The 16,738-nt window shown below is 59.5% G+C and overlaps 1 protein-coding gene across 3 annotated transcripts in view; it reads left to right on the top strand.

The window, feature by feature from the left end:
- The window catches only part of KCNAB2 (potassium voltage-gated channel subfamily A regulatory beta subunit 2), an 84,128-nt gene that overhangs the window by 8,149 nt on the left and 59,241 nt on the right, over positions 1–16,738 (top strand). The window contains exon 1 of one of the 3 annotated variants that reach the window (XM_015238398.3): positions 13,942–14,075. The exons of the other annotated variants lie outside the window; for them this stretch is intronic. The gene's annotated coding sequence lies outside the window, so the exon portion shown is untranslated. Of the gene's footprint in view, positions 1–13,941; positions 14,076–16,738 lie in introns of those variants that run through there. 3 annotated transcript variants of the gene reach the window in all.

Below are 16,738 nucleotides of genomic sequence, written 5' to 3'. Positions count from 1 at the left end.
CTCGGGACCCCTGAGCTGCTCCAGCTACCATGGTGGCCACAGCGCCCCCCCACACACACACACACAGAGCCTGTGTTCAGCTGGGCCCTCGCTCCCTGCCTTACCCAGGGCTGGAAGGCTCTGGCCAAGCCCACTGGGGTACCACTGGGAGGGATGTGGAGGGGAGAGTTTCTGCCCACCCTCCTGCAGCGCGGTAACCATGGTAACCATGGGGCACTGCTGGAGGCTTCCAGGCACCTGCTAGGCTGTATGGGTGCCGAGGGCCTGGCTGGGTCCCACAGTACATCCACGTGGGTCCCTGGGTAGCAGCCTTTGTGAGCAGCAGGAGAGGGGGTGGCAGGTGCAGCTCCAAGCAGTCACCCAAAGCTCTGCAAGCAAAGGGACCCCGGGCCAGGGGGAGGGGGCACAGGCCAGAGACCCTTCCCCAGTCCCTTGAGGGGGCAAAAGGACCCTTGTTCCCCGGCGCAGGCAGAACCCTGGTCTCTAAGCAGCCCCGAAGTGAGCGGGCACATGATCTGTGATGGGGCTTTATTTCATTCATTCTTGCAGAGCTGGGGTCCCTGGGCTCCTCCAGCCAGTGGTCCTCAGGAAAGTCCCTTCCAGCTCTTTGGCACCATGTAGCGCATCCTCCTGGTTTCAGGGAGAGGGAAACTGAGGCTCGGGGAGGCCTCATACTTGTTGTCAGAGTGAGGTCCCCATGCAGCTCTCTGACCGCCAGCCTGTGTTCACTCCTGGACCACCCTCTGCCAACATCCTGTAGGGCTCTCTGATCCAGGTTAGTCATTGCTCCCAAGGTCTGGTCCCTCCTAGGACGTGTGCTCCCGGGGATGGGATGTGCCTGTCCTGTCACCTCTGTACCCCCAGCTCCACCCCAGGGCAGGCACCTGGCAGAAGTAGGCTCTCAGCGAAGATCAGGAACAACGCACTTTCCCAGAAGGCAGAACAGGGCAAGAAACAGCACACATGGTGGGGGATCCGTCCCCCCATCGGAGCCACCCTCTGCAGAGCTGGCTGCACCTGACTCGGGACAATGGGAGAAGGGAACCCTCTGGGCAGAAGCCAAACCTTGCGCCAAGTCCCCCCTAGGACCTCCTCCGTGCAACAGACCTCTTTCGAGGTGCTCCAGGCCCCCCATCCTAACCCAGACAGCCTGTGCCTGGTCTTCTGGGGAGGCGCCCATTTCCTTGTACATCAGTGAATATTGCTGGCTTCAGATCAGAACCGCCAGGGCCGTCGCCCTCCCTCCAGGCCAGAGGACCACTCGCCTGACTCAGGCCGATTTCCCAGACTTCCAAGTGCCCACGGTCCTTCGAGCCAGCACCTCGCAAGCATTCGGACAGCTGCCCTCACCTCCTTTTCCCTCATGGCACTGATGTCCGGGGCTCGGAGCTGCAGAGAGACGATGCTGCAACCCCAATAAGGCTTCATCCGTCCTTTCTGAGACTTCCCTCCAGGAATGAAGTCACAGTGGCGGCCTTGGCACTGCCCTCAGCCAGGACTGCTCTCCCACCTCCCCTCCTGTCCACTCATCCACACCCGGAACCTCCGGAGGCCCGGTTTGGAGGAGCTGCCCTACCATGCCCCAGCCACCCAGTGAGCTTTAGCCATGGGACCAAGCTTAGGCTCCCTGGGGGTGGGCACTGGCCGTCCCCACCGCAGGCTCCCTTACTCCACCTACCCCAGGCTGTTCATCCCACCAACGGACCCTCCCCAAAGTCTCTTACCCACCAGGGCACAATCCTGCCACACCCCGAATGACAGGCCATGCCCCAGGGAGGGCAGAGCAGCTGCAGCCTCTGGGGCCTGGCACACAGCTGGAGGTGGCAGTCGGCGGGGACGCACTCCTGCAGCTGAGGGCATGACAAAGCCAGGTGCTCGGGTCCTGTGTGCTGAGGCAGCTGCGGTCCAGGGGCTGGCATCATAGGCTGATGGCCACAGGCTCCCAGCTGCCTGGCATCTGGACGGATGGGCTGTGTCCTGCAGCCCCGCAGCCTCCCCAAACAGACCACACGCTCAGTGCCCAGCAGCCAGGATGCTGCTCCTGTGTTTATAGCAGAGCCACTTAATTATGCAGAGATAATTCCTTCTAAACAGAAACCACCCCGGGGCATCCAGATTGAGTGGTCCCAGGCGGCAGGCAGGGAAAGCCATGGCCCTGTGAGCAGGTTTCCAGGGGAGCTGGGGGCCTTCGGGGGGAGGCTGGACAGCTGAAAGCCTTTTCCCCACTGTAGGAAGGAGTCGGGCAGCTCACTTGATGTTGGAACATGGTGATGCTGACGCTGGTGGTGATGCTGATGCTGGTGGGGATGAGGATGATGGGGATGGGAATGATGGTCATGGTGGTGATGATGGTGATGGTAGTGATGACATCAGTGATGACAGTGGTGCTGATGCTGGTGGTAACATGATGGTGGTGATGATGGTGATGGTAGTGATGGCATCAGTGAAGACAATGATGCTGATGCTGGTGGTAACATGATGGTGGTGATGATGGTGATGGTAGTGATGGCGTCAGTGATGACAGTGATGCTGATGCTGGTGGTAACATGATGGTGGTGATGATGGTCATGGTGATGGTAGTGATGGCGTCAGTGATGACAGTGATGCTGATGCTGGTGGTAACATGATGGTGGTGATGATGGTCATGGTGATGGTAGTGATGGCATCAGTGATGACAGTGATGCTGATGCTGGTGGTAACATGATGGTGGTGATGATGGTCATGGTGATGGTAGTGATGGCATCAGTGATGACAGTGATGCTGATGCTGGTGGTAACATGATGGTGGTGATGATGGTGATGGTAGTGATGGCGTCAGTGATGACAATGATGCTGATGCTGGTGGTAACATGATGGTGGTGATGATGGTCATGGTGATGGTAGTGATGGCATCAGTGATGACAGTGATGCTGATGCTGGTGGTAACATGATGGTGGTGATGATGGTCATGGTGATGGTAGTGATGGCATCAGTGATGACAGTGATGCTGATGCTGGTGGTAACATGATGGTGGTGATGATGGTGATGGTAGTGATGGCGTCAGTGAAGACAATGATGCTGATGCTGGTGGTAACATGATGGTGGTGATGATGGTCATGGTGATGATGGTGATGGTAGTGATGTGTCAGTGATGACGCTGATGCTGATGGTGATCAGCTGCCATCTGTCACGGATCTGCTCTGTTAATCTCTTGCTCAAACCTCACAGGCACTTACTCTCAGTCCTCCAGCCACAGATGAAAGCAGGCTGTATGCTTTACCTTGGGTCATACAGCCATCAGAGGACCCTACGCCCCAGATCACCTCATTAACGGGGCAGATGCTCACCCTTGGCCTCACCCCAGGGCCAGGGTCACTGGGCTGCCTGATGAGGGGAACCACATGAAGGCCCAGCCCAGCCCTAGCTCGTTGCTGGCAGAGCCTCACTGGTGACTCCCCGGGCCCCCACTAGAGTCTTTCCTCCCCTGCCTCCGGCACACACAGCCTCCCACCAGAAGGGGGTCCCCAAGTCTGAGGCAGGAGGAGCGTGGACCAGAGGTGGGACCTCCCTCCCCCATCTCCTGCCCGCTTCCCTGCTCAGGTTACTGCCCAAGCGCTTTCCCACACAGGGAGCCCTCACGGTGGGTGAGCGGGTTCCATCCTATTGTTTTCCCTTAATTCACTGAAACATCATCTCCTCGGGGACTTCGCGTCTTTTCGCTCTCCCCTGTAAGTCTGCCCTGGACGTTGGCGTGCATCTGGGTCTATTTCCTCTCTTGCACAGCTAGGATGCATTTAGTTAAGTAGGATTTCTGGATCCCAGGCTGTGCACCTTTATTTCCTACTATTACCCAATTACTTTCCCAAAAGCTTGTGCCACATACCCCCCGAAGCAGCAACGTCTCCCCGGAGTAGCTTCTCACAGCCTCTCCGGCAATGAATATTTTCATTTTAAAATTCTTTTTTTTCTGTTAATTATCCGATTGCCAAAGCACAGTGCCTGATGGCTTTCGTTTGCATATCTTTTAATTCAGCAGAGCCTTTAATGGATGTGGCGGAGTAAAGCTGGCTTTCAAAGTGCCAGCGTAGCGCTGCACATGCAAGATATTCATCTTCCATGCCTCGGTCACGTGGTGCCAGCACCGTAATCCTCTTTGAAACCGCTTGTTATTTATTCTTACAATCCCCTGGAGAGCCAGGAGGGCACTGGGAGCCTGTTCACAGATGCTAATACAAGGGAGGACTGCAGAAATTTCCCTGCAGAACCTCCGCTACCCCAAGGTGTGGAGATGAGCCAGGGCCCGGGACGCAGGCCCCCAGCGAAGGTGCCTTCCCCCGAGAGACGGCCTTCCCTCTGCGTCCCATACAACCTGCTAGGTTAGACGGTTGAAAATGTGCCGGAACAAATGACCACAAATGGGGGGCCTCAAAATAGCCGTGTTTATTCTCTCATGGCTCTGGAGGTTTGAAGTCTAAAATCAGGGTGTCTGCAGGGTGGCTTCCCTTTGGAGGCTCTGCAGGAGAGTCTGTCCCAGGCCTTTCTCGGGGTCCACTGTTGCCGGCAATCCCTGACATTCCTCAGTTTGTTGGACACACCGCCCCAGTCTCTGCCTCCATCACCACGTCTCCTTTTCTGTGCCTATGTCTCCTCCTCTTATAAGGAGACCTGCCGTAGGATTTAGGGGCCCCCCGAATCCAGGATGCTTACCTTAGTTACGCTGGCGTAATTGCCACAGAAAGTCATGCTCACAGGTCCCGGGGATCGGGATTTTGACTTGTTTTGGGGGGGCACCCCTTGACCCTCTCCAGTGGGTTTCTGCCATTGATTCCCCCACCATCCCCAGGGCCCCCCCAGAAACTCCTGTGGCTTTTTCTGGCCTGCTGATGCCTCCCGCTTGGCAGGGACTGCATGTCAGGCGTTCCTGGCTAAGGGGTGAGCGTGCAGGAGGGTGCCGTGCAGACCTGGGGTCCAGCTGTGTTGCACTGGATTCCCTCGCTAGGAAGCCAGCAGTTCCACCCGGAGCCAGGGCCTGCGAAGAGGAGTGGGATCCAGTATGGGGTCTCCCTGGCCACCCCTGCCGGCATTCTTAGGTGGGCCCCGCAGTCTGAGGACACTGCATGAAGCCCAGGCCCACCTCTCAGAGGGGCTCAGCTGATGTGACAAGGGGAGCGGGTGACACAGGGCAGCATGTTCCATTGAGAGTAGATGGCAGGCGCTCAGATAAACCCGCTTTTCAGGATGCCAGCCTGTGCCTCCCCCGGGAGGGGTGGCTTTGTGCTCCAGCCGTTAGGAATCTTAGATCCATCAGACGCGTATCTAGGAAAGGCCTTCTCCTGATTCCAGGGTCTGTCCCCAACTTCTAAGGCTCGCCATTGAAATCCACCTGACATGCAGGTATTCAGCACCAGAGGATGTGAAATCACGCGGGGGTCGGCCGTGGACAGTCAGCCTTATGCTGACATGGTGAACAGAGGTCCCTGCACAGATCTGGCCAGAAGTAGGTGGCCCCTGTCCCCACAGACCACAACCAGCCCCCCATTTTTACCACGGAAACTCGTCTCAGCAGATAAGATGGGAACGCCCACCACTCCCCAAGCCCTGACTGCAGATCCCCGCTTGGGGGCCCCCAGGGTGTGAGTTGCCCAGGGTTCCACAGAGGAAGAGACCCCAACTGCCCTGGGGGAGGGCTCGGTGTCCAGGGGCTGCTGGTGGCACAAGAGGGCGCCAGCGCGTCCACCTGGACTGGAGAGGCTGTCTCTGGGGCTGCCTGTCTGGGAAGCACCGGGATGCTGGCCTCTCCTCCTGCTCCCATCCTGCAGTAGCAACAGTTAGAACCCACCCTCTACCCGGGCCAAGGGAAGCAGCTTGCAGCCGCTCCCCACACCCACTGAGAGCCGGGGCCGCCTCTGCTCCCTCCCGCGTCAGCTGCTGAGTCAGGCTTTGAGTCATCCCAGGAATCACAGCCGCCTGTGAGCCTGTGAGCACAAGCGAGGCGTGCTGGTTCCCCCCGCCCCCCAGGCTCCGTGTTTTCTTCCCACCTCGGCTCGGTTGGGAGGACCTCAGCCCCTCCCTGTCTCCCTTCTTGTGGGTGCCCTCTGGGGAGTGGGGAAAACCAGGACCACTGTCCTCTTACCCCTGCAGGGGGCGGAGGAGCACACGCTCCAGTTCCCCTCCCCCTCCCGCCGGCTGGGGCTCAGAGGGGGGTGTGGAGGTCCAGTCTGAGCCCCCAGCCAGGTGCTCACGCCGCTGCATCACAGCTCTGTCCTGCAGCACATCCCCACCCGAACCTCACAGTGTGTGCAGCCCCCTGACCCGCACCCCTCTGATCTGCACGCCCCCTCCTCTGAGTCTGGGCTGGTTTTTGAGTGTCAAGGATTTAAACCAGAAAGCGGGAGGGAGCATTCGCCCCCAGAAAGCGTCGTGGGAGTCTGGGGAAAAGTAATGAAGAGTGTCGGCTTCGGAGGTGCTCAGCTCTTTAGAAGAGGCGGATGGTAGAGGTATTAGAAATGGAAAGTGCCAACCCCCTCCCCACTGTTGCGACCACCCACCCCGGATAACCACTGCAAGTAGTGTGGGTCCTGGGAAGCAGCCACTGCCGTGGCCCCCGAGGCTGGTGAAGTCCCCAGCAGGTGGGGAGACACAGTGGCCCCCACCCCAAGGAACAGCAGGAACAAGGGGAGGGGCTCTGCAGGTGTGTGGGAAAAGAGGCAGGCGGGTGTTCCAGAAGTCAGGTTTGCAGGGGGCCCGGGGAAGAGGGAGCAGGCTGGAAAAGCCAACAGGGCCAGCTGCGAATAGCTTTGCAGACCAAGCCAAAGTGCTTGGGCCCTGAGCAGCCACTGAGGGCTTTAGAGAAAGGCAGGGCCTGGTGATAAGTGGATGACCCGAGGCCAGCAGTGGAGATGGGCAAGAAAGTTCTGGAATGTTCCGGGGATACCCAAGTGGATGGAGCCAACAGGAGCCAAGAGTCTGAACCTGGAGCTCATGCCAGAAGGGTGGGCAGAAGGTGCAGCCATGGGGCTCCTGGGTATGGAGGTGAGAGCTGAAGCTCAGAGGATCATTCAGGGGGGAAGATTCCAAAGCAGGAGTGCTTGGAGGAAACGGAGCCAGCCTGGGGCGAAGGTGGTAGGTGTGATAAAAGTGGAGGTTGTGGAGATGATAGAGGTGGTGGAGGTGGAGGTGGTGCAGGTGATGGAGGTGGAGGTGGTGCAGGTGATGGAGGTGAAGGTGGTGCAGGTGATGGAGGTGAAGGTGGTGAAGGTGGTGCAGGTGATGGAGGTGGTGGAGGTGAAGGTGGTGCAGGTGATGGAGGTGGTGGAGGTGAAGGTGGTGCAGGTGATGGAGGTGGTGGAGGTGAAGGTGGTGCAGGTGATGGAGGTGGTGGAAGTGGTGCAGGTGGTGTGTGAACGTGTGTGTGTACGCCCACGCATGTACACGTGTCTGTATACCCGTGCATGCGTGCCCATGAGATGCCCGGCTCTGTGCATGCTTCGTGAACCCAGATCGTCCTGGTCAGGGACTCCAGGCCTGGTGGAGACTGTTGAGTCCAGCCATAGCCTGAGATCCCATCATGGGCCTGTGAGGGCTGCACTCTCCCACCAGGAAACCCCTTTAAGGAGGTGCGGAGGCTGCAGGACAGCCTGTCTCCCCAGGGAGGAGCAGCTGGAACGACCTCCTGCTCGCTCCCCTCCCACTGCCCTGCTTGGCTCAGCCCCACGCTGAAGTCGGTGTAACTAGAGGAAACGCGCCCGTGCAGACTGGGCGTGACAAGCCTCCACGCGCTCAGCAGACACCCTGTCCCCGCACGAGGGATTCCACAGGGCGTGAGACCAACCCAGTGGCTGCCCTCTAGGGCTCACCGTCTGGCTGAGGGGCGGCCAGGTGATGTCACTGCAGGCTGGGGTACCAGCTCTGCAGGAAATGCATGTGCTGATGTGATGGACGGGACACTTTGGACAGGGCTCTCCAGCACAGCCTCTCTGGAGGGGTGACATCTGAGCAGGGATGCAAAGGAAGAGCACCCCAGGCAGAGGGACGGCACCTATAAAGGCTGTGTGACAGGAGAGAGGAGACAGCTCCAACCAGGGACAGGTGGGAACTCAGGGAGAGCCCCGAGGACACCAGCCCCAACCTGGGTGTCCCAGGGGCCCCTGGGACTGGATGCAGCCACCGCCCAGCTCCGGGATTCCCCCAACCTGCTGCACCCACCAGGCCCCCCCATCTCAGGAGCCAGCAGCTCTTCTCCAGAAACCTGGGGTCACCCTCCACCCCCATCTTCCTCTAACACCCCCACCCACCGGCCAGCTGGCCCTTTGGTCTCGACCTCTCGACTCCAGCAGCCACCGGTCCACCCTGGCCCAGGCCTCCCCGGCTCACACCCAGATCATTGCTGGTCTCCTGACAAGACCCCCGGCCCCTCTCAGGAGGAGGCCATTGGCTGCTCCTTCTCTGCCAGAGGAGGGGCTCCCAGGGCCACAGGTGGCCGTGGACAGGCCTTATTAACCTCTTTGAGCCTCAGTTTCCCAAGCCGTCATCAGTGGTTGATAATAAATCGAGCCAACCTCACAGGGTGGAGGGGGTGGAGACTAGGTGGGTGAGTGCACGGGAGCGCCTTTATCCCAGCGCCTCGCATGCACTGCGCTCCTTCGGCTGGTGCCCACCCAGCGATGAGGCCCAGGATGCTGCTTAGGTGGGCGTCTGGTGCCTCCTCCACCCCTCGGATGTCCTGGACCCCCAACCATTCAAAGCCCAGCTTCAGGGCAGGACACAGTCTTTCCCCAGGACTGGGCGGGTCACCAGGAGAGTGAGTCAGGGCTGCGGGCCAGAGGGCAAGGACAGGTGGCCCCACTGCAGACAGCACTCTCCAGGTGCTGCCCCAATCATGAGGCGACACAAACGGGGTTTAAAAATACTACACTCATTTCATCTCAGTGCGGGAGCAGGGAAGAGAACATATAGTCTGTATGAGCAACTCAAGTCAAAAATAAATGAGGCAAAAAGAGTAACCAAAAATAGTCCAGCATCAGAGGCAGCAGCCTGCGTCCGTGGCCAGCTGTCCCCAGCGAGCTGCGTCGCAGAGAGCGGCCGAGAGGGTGGCTTTACATGTTTACTCGGAGAAGATTAATCAGGCCTGCGGTCAGATGATAAATCAGAATTACTAGCAAAGTAAAAGCAGATTAATGGGGACTCAGGGCACGCCTTCCCCCCTCCTCCCCGGCGACCCCGCTGAGCAGCGGGGTCGGGGGCTCGGGCAGCGTGGGGTCATCTTGGACCTGAGGGGTCCCCCCACAAGAGGGCAGAGCAGAGCTGCGAGGGCTGCGGACATCAGAGGACTCTCACGTCATAATTTCATTTCGGTGGATGCCACCTCTCTTTCTTTAAGGTCGCAGGTCACAGTTCTGCAAGCTATGGCCTGAGGGCCAATCCAGCCCACTACCTGTTCTTATAAATGAAGTTTTGTTGGAACACGGCCACCCCCTTTCATTCACGTATTGTCTCTGGCTGCTTCGCACAGCAGAGGCGAACAGTTGGGCCAGGGACTTATAAAGCCCAAAATGGTGACCCTCCGGCCCTTTGCTGCACAGGTTTGCCGTCCCCACCGTGGGTGTCTTTCAGCACCTGCCCAAGCATCCCAGGGAGGTATCCTAGCCACCAGCAGACGGCGAGCAATGGTCGGGGTCATTTTGGGTGCTTTTTGTGTGGTGGGGTTTTCGTGTGCTGATGTTGGTTTGAGTCTTTAGGGATGTTTTCAGGGGGAAAAAGATTCTGCCATAACTAGATTGCCCTTGTGCAAGTCACATCTTTCGAGCGGGCGCATCCAAGTCACAGGATTAACCTCAGACCCTCCCCGACCACAGGTTAACAGCCACAGGGAACCAGCCACAGCTGTCAGAGCCCCCAGGCCCTGCCTGCTGGCCACCTTCCCTGCTCTGTTCCCCAGATACCTGAGGGGGAGGCACAGGTGGAACCCCACTGGGCAGGGCGGAGAAGGACCTCGCTTGGGGCATCCCCTTCCCTGCCACGTCCTTGGGGTCCTCCCCCCGCTCTCGGCTTCCACGAGTCATGGTGATGCCCTTTCCAACCTGGAGCTGTGCAGCACGTCCACCCCCGTCAGAGGGAGGGGGTCCTTTCAACGGACCCTGGAGCCAAGTCCTGAACTTGGTTAGGCTCTTCCACGCGGCCCGTCTTGAACACTTGGAAAACTTGCATAACGCGTCACCAGGGAGGCATCTCCCAGGAAGGAAACACAAGGAGCTTTTCAGCCGTGAAGGTTTGCATCTCTGTGAAGCCTCCGGGAGGCCTCGCACCCGGGACGTGGCCGGGGCGGGGACTGCAGGACACGGTGCTGAGCGCGCCCCAGCAGAGCGAGTCCCCCCAGACTATGACGTGTGGCTCCTCCAGGCATCAGCGCCTGCAGGTGCACCTCCTGCGTTTGCCTCCCCACCCCCACCCCCCCAGCACAGCTTTGAACAGGGATGACAAGATGCTACCAGTCATGCCGCCTTTGAAATGGGTCTGCTTCTGGGGATCAGTTATTAAACTGGATTGGTGTCCAGTGCCCGGAGAGGGGGTTATGATGTCATACGATGACAGCTCTCAACAGAATCCCAGAGTTGGCCTGGAAGTCACCAAACCACCCAAGCTACACCTGAATGCAAGAGGTGAACAGAATAACAGAAACCAAGAGCTTGCTTGGCGCGCAGGCTGTGAGCTTCCTGCGGTGGCCTCGCTTAACTGAAGCCCCGGGCTGAGAGGTGGAGTCCTAGGCTCAGGCCCAGAAAACAGGTGTGGCCGCGCGGGGTCAGGGACGAGGTCCAGGAGGAGAGGCTTGTGGTTAAAAAAAAAAAAAAACTTAAAAAAATGAATTCTGAGCACTGAGATTGATATAGGGAAGATCAATGCAAATTACTATTTTTTTTACTAGATAAATAAATATTTTGGTGCAAAGGATGCCTGAGGCCCTCCCTGCTCTAGGAGGCAGACGCAGCCTTCTGGAGGCCCCGGTAACGGAGGCAGTATTGTCCTACCGCCGGGCTTTGTAAACCTTCTCTGCAAAAGACCAGAAAGTAAACAGTTCAGCCTCGCAGGCAGCGCGCTGTCTGTCCCAACTCCTCCCCAGCTCTGCCACGTGGCCTGAAAGCAGCCGTGGACAATACGTGAGTAAGTGTTACGGCCTGAATGTGTGTGTCCCCAAAATTCATAATGTCAAAGCCCCAATCCCCAGTAGGACAGTATTTGGAGCTGGGGTCTTTGGGAGATGACTGGGCTCAGATGAGGTCAGGAGGGTGGGGCCCCTTGACGGTCTGGTCCCTTTGGAAGAACAGGGAGAGACCGGAGTGCGCTGGCTCTCTGCTGAGTGAGGACGCAGGGAGGAGGTGGCCGTCCTCCGCCAGGGAGAGAGGCCTCACCAGGCGCTGACTCTGCCAGCACCTGGACCTTGGACTGCCGGCCCCCGGAACTCCGAGAAAAAATGTCTGTTATTGAAACCCTCGCGTCTGTGGCATCTGATGGCAGCCGGACAGAAAGTGAGCGCGGCTTTGTGCCCATGAAACTTTATTTATGGACACTGGAATTTGAATTTTATGTAACTGTCATGTCCCATAAACTATACTTCTTTTGTTTTTCTTCCAATCCCTTAAAAAACGTGAAAACGATTCTTAGCTCGGAGAGAACGGAAGTGGGCCCTGTGAGTAAGAGTTAACAAGGACTCCAGTTTCAAATCAGCATAAAAAGAGCCCTTTTGTTATCATGTCAGTTGTCCCCGCGGGGCGAGGGTGGGGGAGTCTGCTCCCCCTGGGTGCAGGTGTGAGACCCACCAACCTGGAGGCTTCGCAGAGGGAGTCATGTGTTTCCAGAGCCTGGACCCGCTCTCTGCTCCTCACACGGGGCGCGTCTAGCGTGTGTGAACCCAGTTCTCTGGCTGCACACCGGGACGCGCCCCGCCACCCAGGGTCCCAGCCAAGTGGGTCCCATCAAGGCAGATCTATTCAGTACTTGCTCCTTAAATTGCAGAAGTAGCCAGAACCACTGTGAGGTCCCCACTTAACAGGATACTTTTGGTGGTCTCAGGACCACCTGGCCCACAGTCTTACTCTGTGGTCGAGCCAAGGGGACAGTACAAGACTAGTTACTGCAGGTCACCCCATGTGAGCCTTTAAGGTGCCGCCTCCTGCCCCCCATCCAGCCTGAGACATGCCTCCCCACCTTGCATCGCTCCTGCTGAAATGGAGGCAGGACGTGAATGGCAGCCTCCTCTATGAAGAAGACTGTTCCAAAAGATTCTGCCCCTTTCCATCAGGAAAGCAAAATTTTCTGGAAGCCCCACCCGCCAGGAATCTGCTGATAGACCGTCCCAGGCCACACTAGCTGGAAGGTAATTCAGGAAATGGGGCCCGTGGGGTGGCTGTCGGGCAACTCAGCAGCTCTGTCTGCCACCTTTATTGATCAGGCTTAAATCTACGGCTCAGACGCATCCACTCAGAAGAGGAGCGGCTCCTGGACTAAATGTATCCGCAACTTCGCAGCCCAGCATTTAGCAGTCGCCGGCCCTCCGGGTCCAAAGGAACGTCCTTAAAGAGTTGGCGGGCGCTCGAAGACACACGATGTACTGTTAGTGGCCGGGGTGACGCTGCGGTGTGAGGCCTGGCGCTCTGTGGCTGACACTGCACATGAGCCGGCGAGGTTGCAGGCGTCGGTTCAAAATGTTGGACTTCTGCCTGCTGCCCAGAGATCTGAGAGAGCAGTGGATTAAGTCTGCGTTCGAGGACCCACAGGGTCTGAGTGGCTGGCAGGCTGCAGAGGGTACCTGTCCTGAGTCAGGCCCGAGTAGGGCCCCAGGGCAGGAGAGGAAGGAGCCCCAGTCTGGAGCCAGACGCACCTGGTCCTGTCTCTCCACCTCTGATGGCCCAGGTGGCCGTGGGTAGCATTGAGTGTTCCTGGGCCCCGGTCCCCTGTCTGTGAAGTGCCCTCTCCTTTGAGGGTTAAAGGCAGGGACGGCTGGGCGCAGCCCAGGGGGCTCTCCTCCCCATCCCCCTCCAGGGTCTCCCTTGGCCCCCTTCCTCCTCCTCCTCTCCCCTCCCTCCGGCTCACCTCCCAACACCTGCTCTCTTCGGAGCACAGCAAACTGTTTAATCCTCCCTCCTCTGTCCTCCTTCTTTTCCCCATTGCCCAGTCTGTGTCTTAATCCCGCCAAGGATCCATAGCAGCTGACTCCTGGCCGAGGCTTCAAAGCCCCGTGTCCACCCCAGGGAAGAGGGGGGCCCGCCCCACTGCCCAGAACCGTGGGCAAGGGAGGTGGGCCGCGGCTGGGGCTGGAGACTCACCACGGATGGACATTTCCACCCAAGCCCTCCCTTTGCCTCACTCTCCTCCAGGTGAGGGGCCTCCCCAGGGAGGAAGGGCAGAGCAGGGACAGGCTAGAGGACAGAGAAGACCTCCCCACGGAGTGGGGTCCCCTTACCCATCCTCCTCCAACGTCGTCTGCTTGCACCTGCTGCGCCTGGCACCGCGTTGAGACCGGGGAAGGGACCTGAGCGAGGCAGAGCCCTGCCTGGGCTCGCCGTGCGGTGCGGGGGCAGTCCTGGCGGTGCCCAGCTCAGAGCTCAGCTCTGGAGCTAGCCCAGCCCTGGGTGTGAATCCTAGCCACGGGCTGACCTCTGACCCTCCGTGTCGTCATCTTTGCAGTTGGGGAACGGCAGTAACCCCCTCAGGCTGCGGGGGAGGTCAGACGAGGGGACGTGGGTGAAAGGCGTGTAGCCCAGATCTGGAACAGAGCCGCTGCCAATCAGCAGGAACTCTTGAACACCCCAGGACTCACAGATAGCTGAGCCTCAGGCCCCCTCCCTGAGGACGGGGCCCCCGGCCTGCCTACCCGCCCCACGTGGCTGCTGCCCTGCCAGCAGGAAGGTCAGGGTGTCTGGGGCCCTCCTCGGGCGTGCCTGGGACAAGAGGCCACACCCCAGCTCTCCAGGACCTCGCCTGCCAAGCACCCTGCGCTCTGTCTCTCACTGCCACCAGCTTCCTGGTTGGCCCGTGGCTTTTACCTCCCGCCTCGTACACACCAAGATGGTCTTGTCTCTGGCAGTTCTGACCCAGGAACAGGTACCCAGGGGGCTTCAGGGACCCTGTGCCCCCAGATGGGCTTTGTGCTTGAGGGGAAGGCAGGCCCCTGGGCTCTGGCTCGGGAGCTCCCTCGACGTCCAGGCTTAATCAGGCCAGCAGCCCCCTGGGCCCTGCTCCCCAACAGCACTGGCCGCAGCCAGGGCGGGAGCTGCCCTTGTGGACCCAGGCAGAGCCCACGTGGCCGCCTGTCACAGCGGCTCTGCAGAACGCGGCCGGCATCCTCCCTGGGAGGGCCCGGCAGGCCTCCCGCCACCCAGGGCATGCTTGGCCGGAGGGTGGGGTGCAGCAGGCTGGCACCCGGAGGAGGTGTCGGGCAGGGCCCTGCCTCCGGAGCTGCTGGCTTCTGCTTTCATCCCTGGGGCAAGGAGCCATCCAGAGATCAAGAGCTCAGCAGGCCACCTCTGTCCAGCCCGGGGAGAGGCGGGCAGCTGTGGATGGGCCCCTGCAAACTCCAGGAGAGGCTCCGGCCCATCTGCTGGGGTCTCCATCTCCAAGCGGACAGTAGTTTCAGAGGCGGAAGGGGTGAGGGTCTCTGCGTTAAAAACAAAACGAAAGGCGCCCCACCCCTCCTCTCTCCTGCAGGGCAAGGGGGAGGGTGGACAGAGGACCCCTTGAAGTGCTTCCCTCCTCTGTGAGTCTGTCTGGAAGGGCCCCCTTGGTGACCACGAGGGTGAGGAGAGTGGGCACCAGGGGGCTTTCTGGCCCAGAAAAGCCCGGCGTCTTCATGCTGTCTCCTCCCTCCCCCACCTCACTCTCTTCTCCACTCTGGGCCCCAAGCAGGATACTGGTACAGGGTGTGGCCACTGCGGGAGGCCAGGGTGGCTCACGGGGAGGAGGCTGTGAGCGGCCCAGGGTGCGGCAGGAGGGCTGTGATACGCTTGCTGAATGAACAACGGAAGGGTGGCCTGGGCTCCCCAGGATGGCTATGGAGATTCTGGAGCACACGTGGGCTTCTGTCTCCCACATCTTGCCCTGATCCACTGCAGCTCACAAGGTCTATAAAGCACTGAGGCTTCTCTTCTGTTCCCTGGTGCCAGGTGACCACATCCTTCCACCTGTGGTCACCGGGATCCGGACAGCACTGGGAGAGGCCAGGCTGGGGAGGGAGGGTGGCTGCGCCCAAGGCTCGGGGCCTTTGGCTGCTGACCCCGACAGACCCCCTGCCACCCCTGTGCGCAGCCCGGGCGTAGCCAGGAGCCCCAGCGAGGCGTCCCCTCGGTCAGGAGGCGCCCACCCAGCAGGTGCCGGGGAAGCGGGTGTGGATCTGGGGGGCTGTCCAAGGGCAAAGGCCTTCCAGCGGCACTTTGGGAGAGCTGGGATTTGGGGGCTGTGACCGTTTTTTTGCACTATGGCGTTAATTAGATTTGAGCAGGGACTCTCCCTGCAGGAGTCCAGCCTGGGCTCTGTGCGGGTGGACTTGTTTGTAATCAGGGAACAGGCATCTGAATGTTGTTTTGAAAAGATGGAAACATTCCGTCTGCGATCTTCATAAGGAGCTGTTAATGCGGCGTTGATAAGTGTGTGAGCAGGCGGTCTCGCCCATGGACTCCGTGGCTGGTCCAGACACTTCCATTGCCACCCGCCCACGTGAGGTCCGTGCTGTTTAGTGTCACGTTCAAGGGGGTCACCGTGCCACTTGGTGCCGCTTGGTTCCGCTCCGGACTTGGGAGCTTAGAGGAGAGACAGAGGTTCTCGTTGGCAAGGAGCAGGGGTCCCGGCACCAAGTAACAACGGCGCCATTCTCCCCCCAACCAGCTCCCCCTGAATCTGAGCACCATCCGGATGGTGCTGTTTGGGAGCTGGGCGGTTGACCTCAGGCCCTTCCAGGCCTCTCTGCCTGCTCCCCAGGCTGACTCCACGGGCAGACCAGGCGCCCCGGGCGCTCTCAGGTGCAGCCGCACTCACTCAGCCGCCCACCTTGCTCGTGGGAGAGGAGTCAGCTCCCGTCTTGGGGCGCCGGGCCGCTGGGAGAGAGGAAAGGGATGTTGCACAAACACCCTTCCGGATCTGTGTGGTTTCGAGCGGTTATACCTCTTCCTGTCTCTTCCTGAGACGCACTGTGGCCGCCAAAGCTCCTGCAGGCTTTGGTCCCAGAAAGGGCGGTGGTTTCGTTCATGTACAGTCAGAGCAGCACTGCAGGGCTTTGGTAGAAGGGTTTCCAGGCTTTAAGAAGCAACATGCAGGGGGGCATAGTTCGAGCTGCAGCCCTGAGCCCCGAGGCTTCTGGGAAGACACCCGACAGCCGTCACGCCCCTGCCGCACCTGGACGCCACAAGCCTCTTCTCCCCGGTCCCTCGGTCTCCGTTCTCTGAGCACCCACCATGTGCCCGGCGCTGCTCTGGGACACATCAGTGAGCAGCAGAGACGAAGCCCCCTGCCCTGGTGGAGCCGTATCCCCACATCTCAGGGGAAATGGGGATGGAGGAGCTGCGAGGAACAGTCCCTCATTGGTGTCGAGGCCAAGACCTCCAAGGTGGCCTCCAGTGGCCCTGCCTCCCGGTCCTCACGCCTTCCGTCATGTTAGGGTTAGTCTTTGTGACCAATAGACACAATTTCTGAGGCTCAGTCATGAAAGACATTGCAGTGTCTCTCTCTGGGGAACGCCAGCTGCCTTGGCTTGAGGGATCCAGGGGGCGTGGAGC

The sequence above is a fragment of the Vicugna pacos genome, chromosome 13 (assembly GCF_048564905.1).
Source record: "Vicugna pacos chromosome 13, VicPac4, whole genome shotgun sequence".
Classification (NCBI taxonomy): Eukaryota; Metazoa; Chordata; class Mammalia; order Artiodactyla; family Camelidae; genus Vicugna; species Vicugna pacos.
Note: the sequence above shows the minus strand (reverse complement) of the source record. Positions and strands in the feature narration are given on the sequence as shown.